General features: G+C 35.3%; 1 pseudogene; it reads right to left on the bottom strand.

The window, feature by feature from the left end:
* The window catches only part of LOC137751027 (ATP synthase membrane subunit K, mitochondrial pseudogene), a 46,632-nt pseudogene extending 23,063 nt beyond the window's left edge, over window positions 1–23,569 (bottom strand).
* Window positions 23,570–23,907: the final 338 nt, after the last annotated feature.

Below are 23,907 nucleotides of genomic sequence, written 5' to 3'. Positions count from 1 at the left end.
GAAAAATTAATATATCCTGGTCCCAAAGTCCACCTTCTGAATTTGGGATGATTCGTTGTCTATTCAGGTGTTCAACAGATGCAGGCACATCAAGTTGTTTGTGGAGCTTTAATCTGCTGCTTCTGAGGCTGTTGGGAGAGATTTCCCTTTCTCTTCTTTGTTCGTACAGTTCCGGGTGTTCAGCTTTGGTTTTGGACCTGCCTCTGCGTGTAGGTCGCCTGAGGGCGTCTGTTCTTCGCTCACATAGAACGGGGTTAAAGGAACAGCTGCTTCGGGGGTTCTGGCTCACTCAGGCCAGGGGGAGGGAGGGGTACGGATGTGGGGCGATCCTGCAGCAGCAGAAGCCGGCGGGAAGTTGCAGCAGCCTGAGGCGCACCGTGCGTTCTCCCACGGAAGTTGTCCCTGGATCACGGGAGCCTGGCAGTGGTGGGCTGCACAGGCTCCCGGGAGGGGCGGTGTGGAGAGTGACCTGTGCTCGCACACAGGCTTGTTGGTGGAGGCAGCAGCAGCCTTAGCGTCTCATGCCCGTCTCTGGGGTCCGCAATGATAGCCACGGCTCGTGCCCATCTCTGGAGTTCGTTTAGGTGGTGCTGTGAATCCCCTCTCCTCACGCACCAGGAAACAAAGAGGCAAGAAAAAGTCTCTTGCCTCCTTGGCAGCTGCAGACTTTTTCCCAGACTCCCTCCCGGCTAGCTGTGGTGCGCTAACCCCTTCAGGCTATGTTCATGCCGCCAACCCCAGTCCTCTCCCTGGGATCCGACCAAAGCCAGAGCCTCAGCTCCCAGTCCCCGCCCCCCCCGGCGGGTGAGCAGACAAGCCTCTCCGGCTGGTGAGTGCTACTCGGCACCGATCCTCCGTGTGGGAATCTCTCTGCTTTGCCCTCTGCACCCCTGTGGCTGTGCTCTCCTCTGTGGCTCCGAAGTTTCGACCCCTGCCACCCGCAGTCTACGCCCGTGAAGGGGCTTCCTAGTGTGTGGAAACCTTTCCTCCTTCACAGCTCCCTCCCACTGGTGCAGGTCCTGTCCCTATTCTTTTGTCTCTGTTATTTCTTTTTTCTTTTGCCCTACCGAAGTACGTGGGGAGTTTCTTGCCTTTTGGGAGGTCTGACGTCTTCTGCCAGCATTCAGTGTGTGTTCTGTAGGAGCAGTTCCACGTGTAGATGTATTTCTAATGTATCTGTGGGAAGGAAGGTGATCTCCGTGTCTTACTCTTCCGCCATCTTGCCCACCATCCATTCTAGCCACTATTATTCAACATAATTTTGGAAGTCCTGGCCATGGCAATCAGAGAAGAAAAAGAAATAAAAGGAATACAAATTGGAAAAGAAGAAATAAAACTGTCACTGTTTGCAGATGACATTCTATTACACATAGATAATGCTAGAAGATGCCACGAGAAAACTACTAGAGCTAATCAGTGAATTTGGTAAAGTTGCAGGATGCAAAATGAATGCACAGAAATCTCTTGCAGTCCTATACACTAACAACGAAAGATCAGAAAGAGAAATTAAGGAAACAATCCCATTCACCATTGCAACAAAATGAATAAAATACCTACGAATAAACCTACCTAAAGACGTAAAAGACCTGTACTCAGAAAACTATATGACACTGATGAAGGAAATCAAAGATGACACAAACAGATGGAAAGATATACCATGTTCTTGGATTGGAAGAATCAATGTTGTGAAAATGACTATACTATCGAAAGCAATCTACAGATTCTATGTAATCCCTATCAAATTACCAATGGCATTTTTTACAGAACTAGAACAAAAAATCTTAATATTTGTATGGAGACACAAAAGACCCCAAATAGCCAGAGCAGTCTTGAGGGAAAAAAAACGGAGCTGGAAGAATCAGATTCCCTGACTTCAGACTATACTACAGTAAAGCTACAGTAAACAAGACAGTATGGTACTGGCACAAAAACAGAAACATAGATCAATAGAACAAGATAGAAAGCCCAGAGATAAACCCACTCACCTGTGGCCAACTAATCTATGACAAAGGGCTCAAGGATATACAATGGAGAAAAGACAGTCTCTTCAATAAGTGGTGCTTGGAAAACTGGACAGCTACATGTAAAAGAATGAAATTAGAATGCTCCCTAACACTGTACACAAAAATAAACTCCAAATGGATTAAAGACCTAAATGTAAGACCGGACAGTGTAAAACTGTTAGAGTAAAACATAGGAAGAACACTCTTTGACATAAATCACAGCAAGATTTTTTTGACCTACCTCATACAGTAATGGAAATAAAAACAAAAATAAACAAATGGGACCTAAGGAAACTGAAAAGCTTTTACACAGCCAAGGAAACTATAAACAAAACAAAAAGACAACCCTCAGAATGGGAGAAAATATTTGCAGCAAATCAATGGACAAAAGATTAATCTCCAAAATATATAAACAGCTCATTCAACTCAATATTAAAAAAAAACAACCCAATCAAAAAATGGGCAGAAGACCTAAATAGACATTTCTCCAAAGAAGACATACAGATGGCCAAGAGGCATATGAAAAGCTGCTCAACATCACTAATTATTAGAGAAATGCAAATCAAAACTACAATGAGGTATCACCTCACACTTGTTAGAATGGGCATCATCAGAAAATCTACAAACAACAAATGCTTGAGAGGGTGTGGAGAAAAGGGAACCCTCTTGCACTGTTGGTGGGAATGTAAATTGATACAGCCACTATGGAGAACATTATGGAGGTTCCTTAAAAAACTAAAAATAGAATTTACCATATGACCCAGCAATCCCACTGCTGGGCAGATACCCAGAGAAAACCATAATTCAAAAAGACACTTGCACCCTCATGTTCATTGTAATACTATTTCCAATAGCCAGGTCGTGGAAGCAACCTAAATGCCCATTGACAGACAAATGCGTAAAGAAGTTGTGGTACATATCTACAATGGAATATTACTCAACCATAAAAAAGAATGAAATTGAGTCATTTGTAGAGACGTGGATGGGCCTAGAGACTGTCATACAGAGTGAAGTAAGTCAGAAAGAGAAAACAAATATCGTATATTAATGCATATATGTGGAATCTAGAAAAATGGTACCGATGAACCGGTTTGCAAGGCAGAAATGGAGACACAGATGTAGAGAACAAATGTGTGGACAACAAGGGGAGAAATTGCAGGGGCGGGTGGAATGAATTGGGAGATTGGGATTGACATATATACACTAATATGTATAAAGTGGATAACTAATAAAAACGTGCTGTATAAAAAAGCAGTTTTAGACATAAAAAGATAAATAAGAAAAATAATAAAATTCATGATGTTAGTTGATAATAGACATATTAATATGACTTTTTTTTTAAAGAATTCTGTTCCTCAGTCATACAAGTTGCAATTCTAGCTTTCAGTAGCTGTATGTAACTAGTGGCCACAATATTAAACAGTTCAGATATGGTATATGTCCATCCAATTAAGAAAATCCAATTGGGCAGTATTGCTAGAATCATGAGTACCTTGATCAGGGTTGTATTCTTTGTTCCCCCTCTACCCTGCAGGGTCCTGCCCTGCTGGAATTGAGCCTGGTTCAGGGCAAATGTATTGTGTGTGGTATTCTTGCCCTCAGAGCATTTCAAAGTCTTGTTCTGGTACCAGGAATAAAGTCTCCATCCTCTATCACACTTCAAATTACTATTTTTTCATACCATTTCCTAAGTGAGAGTAGTGCAGTGTATACTTAGAGATAGTTAAATTTTTTATACCATTAATTTAACTGTTTGCTTTATACAATATTTTCATAAGTCTGAAATATAAGATTTAACTTTTATATGCATATATTCATTTTGGCTCTAGAAATTTTAAAGAAGCATGGCCTTCCTTGATACTGCCAATTATTGATATCTTGGTTGTAGAAATTTTATTAATGCATCTTTCTATATCCGATCGGATATACATCAGTCTGTTATAGGTTATATAGAACTTGATTAATTTTGGAACATCACTTCTCATTAGGTGGCTCAGTTCACAACTCAGTTCTGGACATAGTTTTTCCCATTTTAAAAATTGTAACCAATGCTGAGTTTGATTTTCTTGAGAAATACAAAACATTTTGTCCACTGGTTGAATATAAGGGAATAAACTGTTTTAATATTCTGGCTTAAGTCTAAAGGTAACACATATGTTTAATATCAAATGTGAATCAACATCATGCAAAAGATATTTGGAGCTTGACCCCTACCATGAAAAAAAAAAAAAAAAAAAAAGACATTACTGAATCTAAAGCTTAAGCAAATAAAGTTTTGCAATTAGTTACTATAATACTTGTGCTTAAAATATTTCAACTAATCATTTATTTTCATGTTTGAGTTTTAATACTTTCAATCATTCATTTATTTACAAATTATGTTTTAAACATCTATGTAAGTATAAATGAAAATATCTTATCAAAAAACCTGATAAGCTGGAATGAGTAGACTTTTCAAATTAAGACATTATTTTATGCATTTAGAATATATCTCTCCATATATGTATAAATACATATATATATATAAATACATATATATATATATATTATATATATATATATATATATATATATATATATATATATATATATAATATATATATATATATATATAAAGTTTGATGAACTGTAAAAGCATTCTATATGCATGAGGAAATCTAGAAGTTCCTCAAATGAAAAAATTTAAAAATTGCCTTTTATCAATTACTGTTACTTTTTCTATATATGGCATCATAGCTATCTATGTCTATCACATATTTATATACATGTGTAGATATATACTTTGATACATTTAAGTATTCATATAAACCAATTTTAAAATACAATAAGATCATACTTTGTATATTTCATTTGGTATTACTTGGTGTATTTGAAATCATGGTTTTTCATGTAATATGCAAAAATGATGCTGTTATATATCTTCTACAATAGCACAACTATGCATATGTTATGATATCTTCTATTTAAAATAGATACATGTTCTTTCATTTTTTGATGTGGAAGGAGAAAAAACAACCAAGGACATTATTTCATGCCTTTATTAAAATGTACCAATTTGAGAACAGCTGAAAGATGAGTATTCTGGAGAAATGAGGAGTTTAAATATTTTACAGGACACAATAGTGAAGGTCAGAGTTGTGTTAGTTGTGGACAAGAAATTGGGCCAGTAAGACTGTGGTCATGATGTACCAGCTGTTGGTTGGTCAACATGGGTTCAACAAGAGATGTGGGGAGAAAGAGTTAGGGAGTAAGGTCTTGAAACGATCAGAGTGGAAAACTTTTAGTTCTTCAGGATCTTTTACAAAAATTATAATCCAGCTACTATTGTGGGATTATTTTCTTCATTTTAAAAATTAAAACCAATGTTCAGATGGGTTTGTCTAGCTCTTTGTACCTTCTACAGATTTTATTAGGCTTTATTTATAAAAATAAATATTCATATGAATAGGACTTGGGTCAAACAAGTATACCAAATTTTTAATGTATTAGGCACCCACTTTTTTTGTACATTTGTACAGATGGTTGGTAATAGCTTCTTTCTTGCTGATTATGTTTGCAAAAACTAATTATTTAATCATTTGTGTTTTTCAAAGATTCCTGAACACTTTATTTGTATTATTATATTATTTTGGTATATGCAAGGTGCTGTGTGATAGATTCATTGTGTTAACTGCCCCAGTTTTTCACATCTCCTTGTTTTCTTGCCATTTGCTAGTGTCCTCTTACACTGGCCCTTAGCTTGAACATGTGACTTGCATTGGTCAATATTACAGCTCACAAACTTGACTGAAACAGATTTGAAAAAACTCTTGTACGTGTTTACTTTGTCTTTCTTCCATGTGACTGCCATGGGAAATATCTGGGCTAGTCTGTTATAATGATATGATGAATGCTTAGAGGAGATTATAATGACACATTTGAGACCATTCTAAACCAGGCAGCAACCAGCTGAGCAAAAACCCATGAGCTGAGATTAACCAAGCCAGGCAAATATCAGCAGAACCACCCAGCTGACCCATAGATTTCTATGCAGAAAGGAACTTTTATTGTCATATGCCATTGAAAATTTGTAGATTTTTGTTATGCAGTATTATTATGGTAATAGATAAGTGATACACACTGGCCAAATTAAGAACAGACAAAGCAGTCAATGTATACTTGTCTCATTTTAATAAACGTCCTAGATTTCTCCCCAAATCCCTCATGTCATATAGCACAGGGTGGTGTTCTTTCTGTATGACTAGCAATAATGGATATGGCATTTCTCTGGAGATATTTCTATTATCCCAAAGTAGTCCATCGCAGGAAATAATTCAAACACCAGTAAGAAGATTATTAACATTTGATATTTAAATTTGTAGTCCTCTTTTCAACAAATACTCATTAGAAATTCTGCTTTTTATTTTTTATTTATTGTATTTATATTTATTTGATATTTATTTTATTTTTATTCAGCATAGCTATCAATAATTCTATATATTTTCTTATATGTGATATCATAAGACTATGCATGCTCTAATTTGGTAGTTTCAGTGTTTCTCTGCCTTTGTTTCATTTCTCAAACTCTTCACATTAATTATCTGAGTTCCATCTCTGCAAGCTCCCTCCCTACTCATTCTCCTACCTGACTACTCCATGCAATTCAGATATTCTGCTCAAAAAGTCACCTTTCTGATTCCCAATCCAGAAGATTCATTTGAGTTGGCTGTACTTTCTATGTGACTGGACAGAGCTCTCCACTTCCTGGGTGATTTTTTCTTGTCTTTTTTTTTTTCATGACATTATTCACTTATGTTCTCTTTGTCTCCTTTCACCTCTATGAAGATTTATTCTCTGTCCTCTTCTTCTTTGTTTAACCATTATTTCTCTTCATCCAGCATTTTGTCCTTGATTCTCTTTTTACTCCACCTAAACTCTCTTGCCTCTTCACAGATTCCTCTGACTTCAACTAACACCTATATCCTAAAGATCCTTAAGTAGGTATCTCCATCCCAATGACTGGTTCTGAGTTCTAAACTGGTTATTCAAAATGTAGTTTACATTTCTTTTGACCTGGTCCGCTTCTTTATATTCCCTACCTTAATAAATGGTGCCTCTAACCGCTCCCTCATCTAAAACAGAAACTCAGAAGGCATCTTAAACTCCTGCCTCTCCTTTCATCTCCACATCTAATTAAGGAGTCCCATGCATTCAAACCGCTTAATATATCTTATATAGGAATCTTCCTTATAAGTGACTTGACCTTAATTTTGCCCTAATAATTCTCACTTAAATTATTTAAAGAGCTTCCTTCTATATCTCTTCCTCTAGTCTTGAAGCTTTTCAGACTGACCCTCGAAATTTGCCAGATTTATCTTTCTGATATACATATCTAAGTATGCTGATCCAAACTTAAAATTTCTCTGTGACTGTCAAATACCTGAAGTATAAAATTCAAAATTTTATATTGACATCAAAGAATGGTCAACTGAAAATTGCATAACACAACAGAGTAGATTTGGATATGCTTGGCTGCCTTCTTTCTATTGTTCAGCCCAAATCCCAGGAGGGAAACACGTAAGTGTGAAGTGTGTGTGTGTATGTGTGTGTGTGTGTGAGAGAGAGAGAGAAAGAGAGAGGGAGAGAGAAAAAGAGAGGGAGAGAGAGAGAGAGAGAGAGACACTTAACAATGCTAGAAATCCAGAAAGTCTGCTACAAGAAATTATATGGACTCTCTGGAAGTTGCATGGAAGATGGCACTAGATACATAGAATAAAAATTCCAGTGGAAACCAGAGTTTCAAATCTGCAGGATAAATGCTACAAAGTGTGAAAGATGATTATAGGACAACTCCTATTTCAGATGGAATAAACATTAGGTGCAAGGCCAATCCAGAAGCAAACACAAGAGAGATTAATTGGAGCATTGCTTTAAGAGAAGCTGGGTCACTCTGATTCCTATATTTATGCTCTTAATAAAAAGATATTTCTATAAATAAAAAAAAGAAGAGTAATGCTATTTTCATAATAGAATCTCCACTTACCATTAAAAAATATAGTATGATCAGTTGAAACTCATAATAGTAATAAAACAGCACACTGCAGCTAGATCTAAATATATCCTCGTAATATATAAATCAAGTGAAGTTTATTTTCAGTTGCTGAGCTCTGATGCAGTTGTGCATAGTTGATCTAATTTTGTAGTTGGTAGACAAAGTCAAAATAACTGAATCTGATATTCTGACGACCAGTTTGCTTTGTCTATTTAACACTGAGCTTGACCTCTGCAGATCTTAACTGACCAAATACACTTTGGCAAAAGAACAAACTTTCTTTTAGAAATGGAAAAAGATCCCCTCATATAGGCAAGTAGATACTGAGTAACCATTTGAAATCTTTTTTTGCGCATTAGTAATTACCTCTTCCCCCCAATTCAAATGCTCTTGGTCCCTAACATATAAAGATGCTTTTGAGTGGTTGCTAAGCTTTGCCAGTATTTCATTGTTCAATAATTCTCTAGATTGTATAGCTCCTCACCCCACTGTGTGCAGTACACACATGCACAGACACACACACACGAGATACACGTGTTGCCTCAGCTAACCAAAACTGGTTTCTGTTTCTCATAACCCAATAAATTAGTATGCTGACCTTAGAAAATACTTTTCACTTGAATGAAAGTATCAATGGATCAAATAGACTGATTCATTCTTGGAAACAAAAAGCAATCTTAAAAGTGAATGACAGGACTTCCCTGGTGGTGCAGTTGTTAAGACTCCGCACTCCCAATGCAGGGGGACCAGGTTTGATCCCTGGTCAGGAAACTATATCCCACATGCATGCCGCAACTAAGAGTTCACCTGCTTCAACTAAGAAGCCCTCCTGCCGCAATTAAGACCCAGCACACCCAGAAAAAATAAATAAAATATGTATTTTTAAAAAATTGAATAAGATATTTCATTTAACAATTATTTGTTGAATATTAAATAGGGGTTTATATCTGCTGTCAGCACCAACACCGATATCATTGATTTGACCTTCCTTTTTTATTTATTTGTTTATTTATTTATTTGTTGCAGTATAGTTAATTTGCAATGTGTTAGTTTCAGGTGTACAGCAAAGTGATTCAGTAATACATAGAGATTTTTTTGGGATTCTTTTCCATTATAGGTTATTACAAGATATTGAATATGGTTCCCTGTGCTATACAGTAGGTTTTTGTTGTTTATCTGTTTTATATATAGTAGTGTGCACATGTTAGTCCCAAACTCCTAATTTAGCTCTCCCTGACCCCTCTATTCCCTTTGGTAACCATAAGTTTTCTATGTTTTCTATGTCTGTAAGTCTATTTCTGTTTTGCAAATAAGTTCATTTATATAATTTTTTTTAGATTCCACATATAAGTGATATCATATGATATTTGTCTTTCTCTGTCTGACTTATTCACTTAATATGATAGTCTCTAGGTCCATCTATGCTGCTGCAAATGACATTACTTCATTCTTTTTTATGGCTGAGTAATATTCCATTGTGTATGTATGCCACATCTTTATTCATTCATCTGTCAATGGACACTTGGGTTGCTTCCATGTCTTGACTATTATAAATAGTGCTGCTATGAACATTGGGGTGCATGCATCTTTTCAAATTAGAGTTTCCTCTAGATATATACCCAGGAGTGGGATTGCTGGATCATATGGTAACTCTATTTTTAGTTTTTTAAGGAACCATTATGTTCTCCATAGTGCCTGATCTTCCTTTTTTGGATATAGTAATATCATTCAAACTATTTATTTGACAAAATATAAAATTAAAAAGGAATTGTATGTACTATGTACTTTTTGATATTTTAGTGACTACTTCTTATCTGACTCTAAATACGTTGAATTGATTCAAGAAAAGTTCTTTTGATGAGCTCTGTGGGATATAGAGCAAATAGAAAACTGGAGTTATTGTTCTTTACTCCATGTAAACGTTCTTGTAACATCAGCTGAAAATTATCTTAAGAATAGTTGAAGAACATATTCAACATTAAGGCCTCCCTGCCTAGTGAGTTTGTCTCATTACTGTGCCAGTTTGACTCTGTGAAAATGGAAAATAAAATCTTACTCTGCTTGTGCAGCCAATGTAATGTAATTAAGGTGATGTGGGATTGTTCAACTGTGAATGTAGAAACACAACAGGACACTTGCAAAACCAAATTTCATCCTAGGTAAAACTATCCTTATAAGGTCTTCAAAAACCCCAACAATTTCATGCTCTGGCCGGAACAAAAGTTTCAGAACATAATATCCACTCTTAAGAGTTAACTAATTTTTACATAGTCTATGATAATGTGAAAGAAAATACATGTTAGCTGTTTTATTTATAGACCAAAAAAATAAAAACAAAGTTAAATGCTACTCAAGATGAATTCAATTATAAAAACTATTTTTCTGGATATTTTACCAGTAATTTTAATGTAAATTCACATTTTTATAGGTTTATAATCACTGGAATGCAAAACAACAGATATCCTACATACTAAATAACAGTTTTACTTAGCAGAAATGACCTTTTCAAGAGTGTGCATATCTAGTTTATCTTGAAATAAAGTTAGAAAGTGAGGGAGATTTTATTTTTGTCATTTTAATATGTGGAAGAAGTATTTACTTAAAAGCGATATATTTGAAGAGGAAACAGAAAAAACATTCCTTTATCATGGCAGAATGTAAACATTTACTCCATCTGGATAATAGTACATGAATGACTATTAGTTTGGTGCTCTTGTCTGCTTGATGTTTCATAATAAACATTAAAATAAGTTGTAGTTTAATATAATAATATAATATAATATCACGTTGTGGTAAATACATACAACTTTCACAAATTTATTATTATGTTTTATATTGTTATTACTCTTTAGTTTATATTAATGAATATAAACATAAGTGCACGTTTTAGAAAATGTAATCTAGTAATGCAATTTCTGAATTGAGGTCACAAGAAAAAAAAAATTAAATATTAGTAATATTAAATGCAGAGAAATCATGTTTTTCTTAAATTGAGGTACAATTGACGTATAACATTATACTAGTTTCAGGTGTATAACATAATGATTCAATATTTGTATACATTGAAAAATGATCAATGTATACATTGAAATAAGCCTAGTTAGATCCATTACCATACATAGTTACAATTTCTTTTTTCTTGTGATGAGAAATTTTAAGACATCATGTTTAACTTGCAGTTTCCCTGTTGAATGATACGTTGAGGATAATGAAAGAATGTTTCATTCATACAGAATGAAGAGTAAAAGACATGTTTTCAGGAATTTGCTTATTAAGAATTTGATATAAGTGCATATAGATTAAATTGCTGAATACAAAGCAGAATAGTCATAAACTGTCAAAGTAGAGGGCACACCCAGTTAAAAAAAAAATGAGTCTGAGCATGTATTTATAAAACTATAGCCTACTGCTGATCCTTTAGTCAGTAATGTGATTTTTCTCCCATCAGGCTCTATAAGGCCTTCATTTACTAATTAATCCACATAGAGATTAATTAGGAAAGGCAAGAGGTTATTATCCCCCCATTTTACAGATGAGAGAGCAAATATAAGAGAGGTTAAGATATATGCCACAGGCCCCAATTAATGGTGGCACATTTTACTTACTAGTGCTGTTTTCTGAGGACCTCAAAGCACTAGACTGAATCGTTAATCCTCTTAATTTTACTGCACCGTTGGTAGGGGACAGGTACAATTATCCTTATTTTACCTTTAAGGAGAATGAACTGCTCTCACATCAAAGATTTGCCCAGGGTATTTGGCAGAGTTTAGAATTAGTCTCAACTTTTTAATTCATGAAAGTTATTCTTTGTCTTGTGTCAGCATAGTACACTTTTTGCTAACTGATGTTTTAGAATTTAGATGCAAATAAAAGTGTTTTTGATATTCTGTCCTGATCTTAGACCATTGTGTAACAGTTTCTTCCAGTATTTTCAAAGTATGAATCAATATTTAAAGTAGTTTCACCTCAAAATAATGATAACTGCAAGAAAAACATAACCAGATGTCTTAGTGTCTTCGAATTGCTATAACAGAATACCACAATCTGGGCTGCTTATACCCAAGAGAAATTTATTTCTCACAGTTCTGGAGGCTGGGAAGTCCAAGATCTAGGTGAGGGCATATTTGGTGTCTGGTGACAGCCTAGTTGTTCATAGACGACTGTCTTCTCACTGTGTCCTCAGATCGTACAAGGATGAGGGAGCTGTCTGGAGCCTCTTTTGTAATGGCACTAATCTCATTCATGACCTAATCACCTCCCCAAGCCCCCATCTCCTCTTACCATCACACTGGGGATTCGATTTTAACATATAAATTTGGGGGGGGGAGACACTAACTAGTCTATAGCACCAGAGGAAATAAGTATTGGTTTAAATATATGAAGAATGCTATGAGATGCCTGTATGAAGCACCTAAGTATAACACTGATCTTGATTATACATCTTTATTACTGATTGCCCATGATGAAATGTCATTATATCGTAATCAACATATTTTTAAAATATACAAAATAGCTATGAATAGCCACATGAATATCTCTTCCCTGGTCATTAATTCTAATTTTTATTTCTGTGTCTTTGGACATTATTGAGAGTATTTAATCACCAAGAATGGAGAATAAATACATGCTTTAGAAAAGGCAATTAATTTATTCTTGCATGAACAACATTAAAGACAAAAGTTTTCACAGGTTAACTAAAATGTCAAAATAATAATAAAATCATAAATTTTTAGAGCTGGAATAAGCCAAGACTTCTTGTTTATTCCTCCCTTTTTAATTAGAAAATTGAATATCTGAAAAATGGCAGGCTCAAGATTGCATAATTAGAGCTAGATACATGTCAAGAATATAGGGCTCTAAACTTTCTAATTCAGTACTTTTTCAGGTCAAATAAAAGTAAAGCCTAATGAATATGATATCCAGACAAACTGAATAACAATTTTTCTGGTAAGGCATATATATTAAGTACTTATTCTGAAGCAAGTTTTAAATAACTCACATTAGTGGTAGAAGGCATCATTCCCATTCTCAGTTAGTGAAGTTAACATAATCAGAACAAAATTTGTAAATGCCGTTTCATTTGCCTTCTTTTTCAAAAATCCTTACTTTTTGCTCATGGTAATACTGTTAAGTACATCATACATACTTAAAATTTTGAATCCAGTTTTGACCTTTCTCTTTATGTTGGTAGCTCATATTAATCAGTAGACAAGTTTTGTTAGTTCAATCTCCAAAATATCTCTTGAAATGAAAATATCTCTTGGCCATTCCTAAGGTCATTTGCTTGGGGAAGGACTTTATTACCTATTACCTTGGATACTGCAAATAAATTTCAGCTAGACTTTTCCAGTACCCTCCCTACACTCTACAATATTTATATTTCACCCAAATTAATCTTCTAAGTATAATAATGTCAACGGTCATTAATGTATATCATAGCGGCCTATTACCAATTGAATCAATATATTCTGTTTCTCAAACACGTCAAATAGGTCCCTGCTTCAGGATCTCTGTATTTTTTTTCCTCTCCCCGGACTGTTCTTTTTCCCATATCTTTTAATGAATGGCTCCTCATTTTTAAAGTCTTTCTAAAAATTACTGTCCTGATGACCCTATCATTTTCCTCATTCAGTCTTTCTTATGGCACTTAGTGTCTAAGATAATCTTGCTTATTTTTGTATTTGCTTATCGTTTGTCCTAATTAGCATGCAAATTCCACGGACATAAATATCTACCTGATTATATCTGGATTCATAAAGCCTTGAACAGAAACTGGCTCTCAAAAAATATTTTAAATAAATGTCAGAAATAGTAGCTTTATATTCAAAAACTTCATTCTCTGACAGTAATCTTTTCAGATGTATCAACCATTTCTTCCTTATATGTACCTAAAAGCCTTCCATCCCAACTAATTATAATTCCAGCTCATGTCAAGCCTCATCTCAGGTTATTTCATAATCCAGAGGTTTGCAAGCATCACTGACTTGTAGATTGTTTGCTTTATTGAGGTCATTTGTTAAAATAGAAATCCCTTTGTCTCTCTCCATGCTCATCATCACCCTAAGATTCTGATTCAGAAGTATATGAATCTCTATATGAAATTTCAAAGTGATAAGTATGTACCGTCTAGTTTGAGAACCAGTTCCTTATCTACCCCTTCTTTACCAGCAAAAAATTATCCATCCCTTAATCGAAGATTCAAATGTTAGATCTTTGCTGAAATCTTTCAAAATCATATCCTTAAATAAATATAATTTCTCCCTATCTACAGTTGTGCAACCCTCAGTTTGTCTCTTTTGTGGTTCTAATTACATTCTTTTACTGTGACGGTTAAATATGTAACTCGTGTATAGCACTTAGAACATTTCTTTATGCATAGTAATCCTCTGTTAACGATTACCTATTGTGATTATTATCATAACTATACTTTTTGTTCTGCTCTCCTTTCCTTCCCAAGAAAACCGCCTGCTACGCACATATACTCCTATGCATGTATAGTCGATAGTTGTTCTTAAAGAAAAGAACTTTTCTGTTTGTTGGTTAATTTTGTTTAAATCAGTATTTCCTGCAGGTCATTGTATAATATTTTTCACTAAAAAGAATATCCTGAAGTACTTGATATAGAAATGAAAGAAGGAAAAATGAAAGGATGGAAATAGACATTTTTAAGAGGAGGACAAAAAGTGAGAAGGAAAAAAGAGAAGGGCTTGTACTATTTTTGAGTAACAATGACTGTTTTCTTACTAAGCTGGATATTGAATATACCTTATTTTAATTTAAATGTAAAATGTGTTCTCTATTATTTCAATCCCCCTATGAAAACAGATGGAAAATATTTGGGGCTGCCTCACGATGTATTTAAGAGTGAGAACGATTCACTAATTCCAGTCTGTTGTTCCAGTGTCACTATTTCTGTTCATACATGCCACTCTCATTCTGGATCTCCATTAGCTAGCCAAGCGTGGCTAGTGTAGCTAGTCCATTGTACTTTAGCTTCTATACATGGTACAAATTGAAATAATACAATGAGTACTTTAGCATTGTAGTTCACTGTCTCTGAGTGACAGTATTAATAAGTATATTAGACAGCAAGAAAAAATGAAGTAAGTGCTTGGAACATGTGTAATGTATGGAATGACACAGATAATAAGTCAGATACCACTCAAGAGTCTGAAAGGTCTAAATTTAAAAATAAAGTAAGAGCTATAAATTTACTGACTCCACCTCCTGCACCCCTCAAAATGCCTGACAGAAGATGCTAATAAACTGAGAATGACAGCAACACAAAATGGTAACCACGTCAGTCAAACTGAAGAGGTCATATCAAATTTCAGATAGGTAAGGACCATATTTGCAAGTATATACAGCAATGTACATGCACAACTAACAGGCAGCTGTTACAAGCATAAGGGAGTGAGTGAGTAAACAGGAAATTAACAATTCCTGGGTAGCTTGTTTGGATTCCTATAGGACAGTGTTTAGGAGAAGTTATTTCTTCCTTTCTCTTTCTTTTTCACAACAAACCAACTGAAGTGGATGTTCCAAAGTGATCACTTAATAGTACACAGTCTCACATGAGGAATTTGTTAAATTTTATTTTTCTGCAGATAAAGATGAAAAATATCAAACATTAATGGTGTGTTTCCTCTGTGTCAAGATGTTGGTTTGTTGTATGTATGTATGTATAAATAAATAGATAGATGGATCGATAAATAAATAAATAAATAAGTTCAGTGTTTTTGAGTTCACAGACCTGCAACTAGGAGGGGGGTTAAGAGACAGAAAAGTAAACCAAGAATGAAGTTAGTTAAATGTTAAAATAAAAGTATATTCAGTGTACTATGAATGCACAGAAGAGAGACTAATGTCTTTGACTACGTCAGGTAGACCCTGATACTGCTTTCTGAGGGAAATGACATGTTTTTCACTATCAAAAGCTGTGTGCCCACAGGCAACTGATTGTTTTGTAATTAGATAAACACTACACCAGCAAAACTGACAGCCTTCCATGGAAACCCAGAAGAGAATACCTGCTGAAGAGTTTTAAGAAGGTAATATTATTATTATTATTTTTAACATCTTTATTGGAGTATAATTGCTTTACAATGGTGTGTTAGTAGGAAGGTAATGTTTTATCTAAACTTGAAGAATGTCTTGGAGTTTATAATGTGAAAAAGTGGGTGAAGGACCTCATAGGCAGAAGGTAATGTTATAAGCCACATAAATGGCTTATTTAAGAAACAATCAGTAGTTGGATGCAGTTAAAGATATTTGTAGGAGAAGGATGAGTGCTGATATGGAATGCTGCAGGACATGAGTTTGAGAAGCAAGTTAAGCAAGATTGTGATGGCTTTGTTGGCTATCCTAAGCAAACTGGATTTAACATTGTAGGCTTTCTGGGGAGAGATGGAAGATAATGAAGTAGGGCAACTGCATTTTTATACTAAATTTTACACTTTAATCATAAATTAAAGGAGAAAACCAATTAGGAGGCTATTATACGAGGTGAGGAGAACCAGACATATAGCAGAGACACTAATCTGAAAGTTAATTCATAATTGAACTTCAGTGGATGTAGAGAGGTGATATATATATGTGTGTATATATATATACGTTTAGTATTTAGAAATTCTTATTATATGTTCAAGATATTTTGATGTAAGTTTTGTTTACCTTAAGTCATTTAGCACCTTGGGAGGTATATATAATTTCCCCTTCTTTCTGCCGTGAGAAAACGGAGTCTTAACCTTCTGTGGCTAATATATGATGAACAAAAAATTCAATTGATACTGCTCTTTGACAAAGATTTTTCCCTTCTCACAAGAGATAACCCTAGAAGAAAAGAAAAGAAGAGTAGTGGTAAGTGTAATAAATACAGTATTTAGGGTTGGGTGCACACATTCATTTTTCAGACCACCAGGGCAGCATTTAGTGGGATGCAGTAAATTAGAAAAACTCAGATTAATACGAAGGAATGTCATAGATATAGGAGATTATGAATCTCCAAAGGATCATAAAACCCTGAGCTAGAAGAAATGTTAAAATATAATATAGTCTATTCTTAACTTCTACTAAGATTGACTGAACATAAAACTCCTCTAAGAGATGGGTCTAATCCAAGTATGTTCTAAACCTGAGGCTCTAAACTCTGAAAGAATTCTGAAAGAGTGGAAAAGGATTTAGTGACAAGGTCCTCATCCTGAAAAGATCATCAGGAAACAGGTCGACTTTAGATTAATATGCTTAACATACTAATACTCTGCAGTTGTTAAATGAGATCAGGTTACTCAAATTTTCTGTCTCACCCTCCTTCTTCCATCTCTTTTTTCCTTTCTAATATTATGATTATTTAATTTTCCTTTAGCAGTAACAGAATATTATTTTGCTTTACTCACCCATCCATTAAAATATCTTTGTGGTGGGGGGGAGAGAAAGAAAAATTACAACGATGTTGTGGTAAAACCTGGAGCTACACCACAGGCATTTTATGTGCAGTGTTTGTAATAAACCACTCTTAGAAAGCGTGATCATAATCATTCCATGCAAGAAGGAAGCAGTGTAGTATAACAGAAAGAGATATGATTCCTTTCGTATACCAAATCTACCACTTCTCTGAAACTCACCACTCATAATCCCCAATAAGATGCATTAAAATATTCATTACTTTACAGGGTTGTTTTAAGTGTCAAATGAAACAATCATAAAAGAGCTCTGGGAACTGAGAAGTAACATGGCACACACACAGACATTGTTTAAGGAGCAGGCCATCATTATGTAATGACCACCTAGCCTACCCACAGGGACATGGCATATTCTTGCCTGCAGTTTTCACCTGGATTCACAAGGTGTTCATTAATAATGCACAAATAATTATTGTGCATATTATTTAAAATTCTAGCAGGAAGAATTGGTTAGTGGAAAACAACTGAATCCAATTTTTCTAAGGACACACACAAAGGGTGAGATCTAAAACTCCATCTTATTCTGTTACATAGGCTTTGAGAGTATAGCATATTATACTCTCTCTGACTGTATTTCTGACCAATATGTGTATAAAACTGAGTGCAATTTTAAATTAACTGATGGTTTTGATTACTTATCTCCTCTTCATAAAATAATAGAATTCAATATATATGAAAAGCTGTGGACTATATTTTGAAATATATGACATGTAAAAATGTGCCATAAAGCATAGAATAGACATATAATATCTAATAATTTTAATTTTGTACTTAGAATTAGATAATTAGAATAGTTATCTATTCTAATAGAAGAAGAATTTATCTTGGCAGTACTGGATTTTAAGCTTGTTGATGACTCTAATTCTGTAATCTATAATCTATACCCAATTCCTTTTCTATAGTAGTAATTAAGCATTTGGGATATGAAGTTTTTGTCCATGTTATTTCAACTAATATCACCAGTATCCTTGTGAGGAAGATAATATTTTTGTCTACAATTTGCTAATAAGGAAAATTCAGAGAGGTAAAATGTCTTTACCAACATCAGAAAACTAGCCAGTAAAAGATTTGGGACTCCTATGCAGGGCCTCTGGTGTTCAAAATTTGCACTCTTTCTACACAAAATTCTGGCTATGTTTATCTTACTCCACCTCCCAACTTCGTTATATTCTGTGTATCCGTTAGATGCTGTCAGAATAATTGTGCTCTTCTTTGAACTGTGTTGCCTAGCACAGTATTTGGTACAAATATACTTAATGAATACTTGATAAATAAAAAGCCAGCAAGATGATATACCTGCTAGATCTCCATATAATTGTTTTATTTTCTTGTTTATTCGCAACTGCCATCAAAGTTCTCTGTAGACTCATGTTAATCACTTTTGTTAGAGTTAAAAGTTTCAATGAAACATGATATTTACTTTATGCCACTCAAAATCACAGAGGTATTTTCATGACAGAAACTCTTTCCAGGGCTCTTGAAATCCTGGCCCAAAACAAAAGGGAAGAATTAGAGTAACTATACTTTTACTGACTTTATTCATTACAATGAGAAATAATTTTCCTACCAGGTTCTCGAATAAAACACTATTTAATCTGAAAATAAATTAGGCCGTGACTTGTTCAATAAGATCTCCAATGAAAAATGATATATTTTCTGGGCATTCTAAGTGATAACTTACTTCAACACACATTTATATCATGAAAGCAGAAATAAGGTTTCAGTTGACCCTTGATTAATGTAGGAGTTAGAGGTGCCAACCCGTGCACAGTAGAAAATCACTTTACAACTTTTGATTCCCCCCAGGCTTGACTGGAAACCTTACTGATAACATAAATAGTAGATTAATAATATGTTTTTTATGTTATATGTATTATACACTACATTCTGACAATAAAGTAAACTAGAGAAAAGAAAAAAGATGATACAAGTGAACTTATTTACAAAGCAGAAACAGACTCACAGACTTCAAAAACAAACTTATGGTTACCAAAGGGGAAAGGTGAGAGGGAGGGATAAATTAGGAGTTTGGGATTAACAGATACACACTACTATATATAAAATAGATAATCAATAGGGACCTACTGTATAGCACAGGGAACTCTAATTGACATTTTGTAATAACCTATATAGGAAAAGAATCTGAAAAAGGATGGATATATGTATATGTATAACTGAATCACTTTGCTGTACATCTGAAACTAACACAACATTGTAAATCAACTATACTTAATACAAAAAAAATACATTAAAAAATAAAATAGAAGACAAAGAAAGAAAATTATAAGGAAGAGAAAATACATTTACAGTATTGTACTGTATTTATTGATACTGTAAGTTTATGGCATCTATTTACAAGATGAATAGTCTGTCAGTATCTACATCAATATTGTCTAATATTATACAAATGTTGTAGATGTCATATATATTACTAACACTAGACATCAAAAAAAGATAATGTGAAAAAGAAATTCATATTTATTTATAGGTATAACCATTCATTGATAACAAAGAATCAGCAATATCATTGCTTTATGTAGCCTAGTATTATTGATAAGATTGCTTCACAGTAGCCTAGTATATACACTAATCAGTGAATTGTTATAAAATTTTTATGGAATACAATACAACAGTCACATTTATAATACAGTACTGAGAACTTTGTTACATTAAAAAAAATCCTGTGATGACAGGCTGATATACAGTTTCTTCAATTATGAGAGAGAGAGAGCTAAGTGGATTATCTGTAGGTTTTTAAAAATTGCCTCAAATCTCCAAAACTGTTTCCAATATATTTATTGAAGTAATCTGTGTTGAAGAAGACCCATGCAGTTCAAACCTGTGTTATTCAAGGGTTAACTGTAAAGAGGTTGACTCTGGTTAACTTAAACAGAAATATAACTTATTGCCAGGTTTTAAGGTGTCTCATAGTGTCCCTGGAAAGTTTGGAGAACCAGGCTCACAAAAGAAGCATGAGCAATGGAGGCTGAGCAGACAGACACTGCCACATTCCTAACACAAAGTACCTCTGGAGAGAACAGAGACTCAGAGCTCCAGCCACTGCATTGCCAGCAGGGCACAGGGGACTCATTGCTGGCTTTGTTGCTATTTGGCCTCTGCAAAATTACTTTGTTTTCCAGTGTCCTTGTGGCCATAATCAATTCTCCATTCCCCTTACCTTGCTTCACTTCTTGTAAAATAAGTTAAAATGCTTGGTGATTGGAAGTAACAGACTAAGCAATGATTATATGTCCATTCGGTAACAATCAAGGAAGAAGAGAAAGTGATGATTTGGTCATTTTATTTCTGCCTCTTGGCACTACTCATAATATAGGATATTCAAATCCAAAGTTGGGGGAATATAAATAATAACAGAATTTAAAATGACCATTACAAGTGCATATTTTTTCATTATTTTATGGGTGAGGAGACAAATTATTTAAGATGCTCATTCAAGGTAAAAAAAAAAAAAAAACTAGTAAGTGGAAAAACTAGATTTTGAAATAGGATCTATCTAATTTCAGAGATTAAATGCTGTATTTTCCATGTCATAATTGTAATTGAAAAGTAATACTATAAAAATAGCATCAAAATTTATAAAATACTGAGGGGGAAATTTAATGTCCTATGGGTAAAATCTCTGCACTGAAAACTATTTAACATAGCTGAGAGAAATTAAAGACCCAAATAAATAGAGAGATATACTATGTTCATGGATTGGAATACTCAATTTTGATGGCATTTCTCACATTATTTCTAGATCCAATCCAAACCCATTAAAATCACAAAAGTATGATATTTTAAAAGACATTTACAAAGTTTTTCTAAAAAGTATATGAAATTTTTCTATGAAAGATTTATAATATGCAAAACAATTTAGAAAAAAAAAAAAAACTTTGGACATATATCATTTAGCTATACTATTTTATACTGTGATAATAATAATAAAGGTAATAATAAATCGATTGACCAGATGAGAAGATCCTGACAGACCTAAAACACATTATGTTTACCTGATTTTCAACCAATGCTCCAAAGCAGTTCAATGGAGAAAGAAAGCTTTTTCAACAAATGGAGCAGGATATTGAAAAACATAAAAGGCAGCATTTGTCTAATAACATTCACAAATACGAATCTGATATGGATCATAAGCATAAATGTAAAATCTAAAATATGTAGCTTGCCAAAGAAAATATGGGGGAGGAGAGTCAGTATCTTTGTGATCTTGGTGTAGGCAAATAATTTTCACACAGGATCCTGAAACCACTAGCCATAAAATAAAAAATAATAAATATTCAAACCACAGGGTAAAGAAAATACTTATAATGCATAGGCCTGGAAAATTACTTATATCCAGAATACATATTAAGATAATACAGCTGAATAATAAATCACCACAAAAACAAAATAATAATAGGCAAAAGCACTAAACGAAGAAAGATATTTGAATGGTTAGCAAGTACATTAAACAGTGCTTAATATTATTAGACATTAGGTAAATACAAATTAAAACCGTAATATATATCTCTACATACCCACTGTGTAGGAAAATTGATGAAAAGCTTAACATCCTCAGGTGTTGGTGAAGGTGTGGTGCAATAGAGCTCCTATAGTTTGCTCGTGAAATGTAAACTGTATAATTTTAGAAATTAGTGTGGCAGATTTTTCATAAAACTAGATATACATTTATATTGTAACCCAGAAATTTCACTCATGAGTGTTCCAAGAGAACGTCCAAAAAAGATTATAAAAACAGCTTTAATCGTAACATCTCCAAACTAGAAATGACCCAAATTTCCATCAGCATAAGAAAGAACCATATTTTAGTACACTTATAGATTGGAACATTACTCTCAAGTAAAAATGATTAATTCATTTCTTGATGCACGTAATAGTAAGGACAGATCTCCAAGAAGTGTTGAGTGAAAGAAACCAGACACACGACACAAAACTAAATGATTGCATATGTCAAAGTCTAGTACAGTCAAATCAAACGTAGGAAAAGAAATTACAACACTGGCGCAGGGGGTGGGGCTACAGGGGCTCAGATTGATTGCAAATGGTAGCCTGAGGGAAGTTTTGGGGGTTGTTGATATATGGAAATGAAGTCATCATTAGGGGGAAAGGTTAAAAGAATACAAATAAAAATTCGCCTAGGGGTCTGGGCAAGATGGCGGAAGAGTAAGACGCGGAGATCACCTTCCTTCCCACAGATACATTAGAAATACATCTACACGTGGAACTGCTCCTACAGAACACCCACTGAACGCTGGCAGAAGACATCAGACCTCCCAAAAGGCAAGAAACTCCCCACGTACTTGGGTAGGGCAAAAGAAAAAAGAAATAACAGAGACAAAAGAATAGGGACGGGACCTGCACAAGTGGGAGGGAGCTGTGAAGGAGGAAAGGTTTCCACACACTAGGAAGCCCCATCGTGAGCGGAGACTGCGGGTGGCAGAGGGGGGAAGCTTCGGAGCCACGGAGGACAGCACAGCCACAGGGGTGCGGAGGGCAAAGTGGAGAGATCCCCGTACAGAGGATCTGTGCCGACCAGCACTCACCAGCCAGAGAGGCTTGTCTGCTCACCCACCGGGGCGGGCGGGGGCTGGGAGTTGAGGCTCGGGCTTTGGGCGGATCCCAGGGAGAGGACTGGGGTTGGCAGCGTGAACACAGCCTGAAGGGGTTAGTGCACCACAGCTAGCCGGGAGGGAGTCCGGGAAAAAGTCTGCAGCTGCCAAAGAGGCAAGAGACTTTTTCTTGCCTCTTTGTTTCACGGTGCGCAAGGAGAGGGGATTCAGAGGGCTGCCTAAACGAGCTCCAGAGACGGGCGCGAGCCACGGCTATCAGCGCGGACCCCAGAGACGGGCATGAGACGCTAAGGCTGCTGCTGCCACCACCAAGAAGTATGTGTGTGAGCACAGGTCACTATCCACACTGCCCCTCCCAGAAACCTGTGCAGCCCGCCACTGCCAGGCTCCTGTGATCCAGGGACAACTTCCGCGGGAGAACGCCCAGCGCGCCTCAGGCTGCTGCAACTTCCCGCTGGCCTCTTGCGCCGCAGGCTCGTCCCGCATCCGTACGCCTCCCTCTCCCCGGCCTGAGTGAGGCAGAGCCCCCGAAGCAGCTGCTCCTTTAACCCCGTTCTGTCTCGGCGGGGAACAGACACCCTCAGGTGACCTACACGCAGAGGCGGGTCCAAATCCAAAGCTGAACTCCGGGAGCTGTACGAACAAAGAAGAGAAAGGGAAATCTCTCCCAGCAGCCTCAGAAGCAGCAGATTAAAGCTCCACAAACAACTTGATGTGCCTGCATCTGTTGAATACCTGCAAATTCAGGTGGTGGACTTTGGAAGCAGGATATATTAATTTTTCCTCTTTTCCTTTTTTTGTGAGTGTATATGTATATGCTTCTG

This window comes from Eschrichtius robustus, chromosome 17 (genome assembly GCF_028021215.1).
Source record: "Eschrichtius robustus isolate mEscRob2 chromosome 17, mEscRob2.pri, whole genome shotgun sequence".
Classification (NCBI taxonomy): Eukaryota; Metazoa; Chordata; class Mammalia; order Artiodactyla; family Eschrichtiidae; genus Eschrichtius; species Eschrichtius robustus.
Note: the sequence above shows the minus strand (reverse complement) of the source record. Positions and strands in the feature narration are given on the sequence as shown.